Raw genomic sequence first — 2,948 nt, forward strand, 5'->3', positions numbered from 1 at the left:
CTGGGGAGAGAGCATGGGGACGGCTGTTGGTGCCCGGAGGGGAGCCAGTGGGGACTGGGCGTCCACAGCAACACCCGTGGAGTCCGCAGTGGGCTGGGGACAGGTGGGCACAGTGGCGTGTAGGGGATGGCTGGGAGGGGCGGGTGGGCACAGTGGGTGTGGGGGACGGCTGGGAGGGGCGGGTGGGCACAGTGGGGTGCGGGGGACGGCTGGGAGGGGCGGGTGGGCACAGTGGGGTGCGGGGGACGGCTGGGAGGGGCGGGTGGGCACAGTGGGGTGCGGGGGACGGCTGGGAGGGGCGGGTGGGCACAGTGGGGTGCGGGGGACGGCTGGGAGGGGCGGGTGGGCACAGTGGTGTGGGGGACGGCTGGGAGGGGTGGGTGGGCACAGTAGGGTGTGGGGGGGCATGGCCGGGAGGGTCGGGTGGGCACAGTGGGGTGTGGGGGGCGGCCGGGAGGGACATGTGGGCACAGTGGGGTGTGGGGGGGACACGGCCAGGAGGGTCGGGTGGGCACAGTGGGGTGTGGTGGGGTCAGCTGGGAGGGGAAGGGGGCACAGTGGGATGTTGTGGGGGGGCGCACATGGAGATTCTGGGGTCATGACCGACTCCGTATTGGGTAAACACCAGACTGAATTGGGGCATTAGTGCCATCTGAACCTTGCTATTTCACGACAAAAAGTGCTATGCTGGATGCAGGGGTTCCCAGCGGGGAGCGACTGTTCCCTCTGAGGGGACATCCGGCAATGTCTGAAGACATCGTGGGCTGTCCCCACTAGACAGATGTAACTGGCATCTAGTGGGTGCAGGCCGGGGACGCTGCTCAACACGCTGGACCGTGTACAGGATGCCCCAGCACAGTCACCTGCCCCCACAAGGCGGCAGTGCTGAGGCTGACAAGCTGTGTGCAGGTGCTATGGCTGGTGGGCAGACCTGTGACCAACTACCCTTTTACACGGAAGAGGCAGCTCTTCAGAAACCCAAGGCCAATTTAGAGATACTAGCACAGTTCAGGATTTGATTCCTTGTGCACCCGTCTGTCCGAATTAACACCATGTGAACCTGCTGCCATTGAAATGACGTTCTGGGTTCAGGGTGTGGACTAAATCTAGCCGTGACATACGGACGACAGCACTGTTCAATTCCTACTCGTTTTAATTTAATTCCTCTTCTTCCCACAGCTTTTGATGCGCTGGCTTCTACTTGCAATGAAAAAGTTTCCACGCACACTTAAAAACACAGAAGAATGTTCTTTCCTTCCAAATCACTCCAGGAGCGCCTGGGTGGCTCAGTCGGTTAAGCGTCCGACTTCAGCTCAGGTCATGATCTCTTGGTTCGTGAGTTCACGCCCCGGGTCAGGCTCTGCGCTGACAGCTCAGAGCCTGGAGCTGCTTTAGACTGTGTGTCTCCCTCTGTCTCTGCTCCAAATATTAGTCATACAAAACTCAGTGCTTCTGGGTCGTGTCTGCTTAATGTGCAAACACGTTTCTGTACGTTCCGACCTTGAATTACCTCAGAAATCAGGAAGGCCGGAAAGACGTGAGTTTCAGCTGGACATGAGCTAAACGAAACGTGACACCAGCCGAGTTCTGGTCACGATACTATATTCAAAAACAAGCAAACGATACGAAACCCTACAAAACGTGTGAACAAGCAGCCGGTCACCTCGTCAACCATCTTCACCCTTCGGTCCCCACCACGGCGTGCCCGCTGTCGGCCAACGGGCCAGCGTGCTTCCGTATCGCCTGCCTTCTTCACATATTCATTCACACCTCAAGGAGATGACTACTCGGCCAAAAGTATCACGTGCCCAGAGTAACGAAAACACCTCCTAGTTTAAACTCTAAATGCACGTGGCCCCCCTATTTAATGACCGCAAGCCTAAGTCACCAATGAGACGACCTCTACGTTCTCCTGTACACACGTTGGAGCCGGCACTGCTGAGGAAGAGAAGCAGCCGTGAACCGTGAGGTCATGACCTGAGCCATCCAGGCACCCCAGTTCAGGTCTTCTGCCTCTGGGGTCATGCGCCCCTATCCCCACAGTTCACTGTTATGCAGGAAAAGAGACTAGACGGGACCTCGCGGGGCTGGTGGAAAACCGCCTCGGGCATCCAATCTAAGATGACAGAGGAGGGGCGCCTGGGTGGCTCGGTCCATGAAGCATCCGACTGTAGCTCACGTCATGATCTCATAGTCCATGAGTTCAAGCCCCACATCCGGCTCTCTGCCGTCAGTGCGGAGTCTGTTTGGGATCCTCTATCTCCCTTTCTCGCTCTCTGTCCCTCCCCCACTCGTGCTGTCTCTCCCTCCTTCTCAAAAGTAAATTAAAAAAAAAAAAGAGGCAAGAGGAGATGACCACTGCCGGCAGAATGCACACAGGACAGGCAGAAATTTGGGTGTTTTCAAAGATGGGGTTTTTGCAAAATGGTGGGGGAACGGAAATGATAGAACACAGGATAGATTACTTCTGTACTTTTTTTAGATCTCTTTTTCATTCTGTTGTTTCAAGTTTATCGGTTTATTTTGAGAAAGAGTGAGCCCGAGCAGGGGAGGGGCAGAGAGAGAGAGAGAGGATCCCAAGCAGGCTCTGCACTGTCAGCGCAGAGCCCGAAGCGGGGCTCGAACTCACAAACCACGAGATCACGACCTGAGATGAAACCAAGAGTCGGATGCGTCACCCACTGAGTCGCTCAGGTGCCCCTCAAAGAGCTTTACAAAAGCTAGAGAGAAAGCTGAATCCGACAGGCTTGTGAGGATGAAGTCAGTTCAAAGCGAGAGACGGGACGGAGGCGATCCCGGCAGGATCCCGGGAGACGGGGAGGGCACCCACCTCATTGATGCTGATCTCGGCCTCCACATACTGAAGTCCCTTCTGCAGGATGGAGATGAGGGCAGCTGGCGGCACTAGCGTCCCATTGATGTTGGACTGGCTGATGTGGCTCTCAATA

This window comes from Panthera pardus, unplaced genomic scaffold (assembly GCF_024362965.1).
Source record: "Panthera pardus isolate Hobbes unplaced genomic scaffold, ASM2436296v1 HiC_scaffold_307, whole genome shotgun sequence".
Taxonomy (NCBI): domain Eukaryota; kingdom Metazoa; phylum Chordata; class Mammalia; order Carnivora; family Felidae; genus Panthera; species Panthera pardus.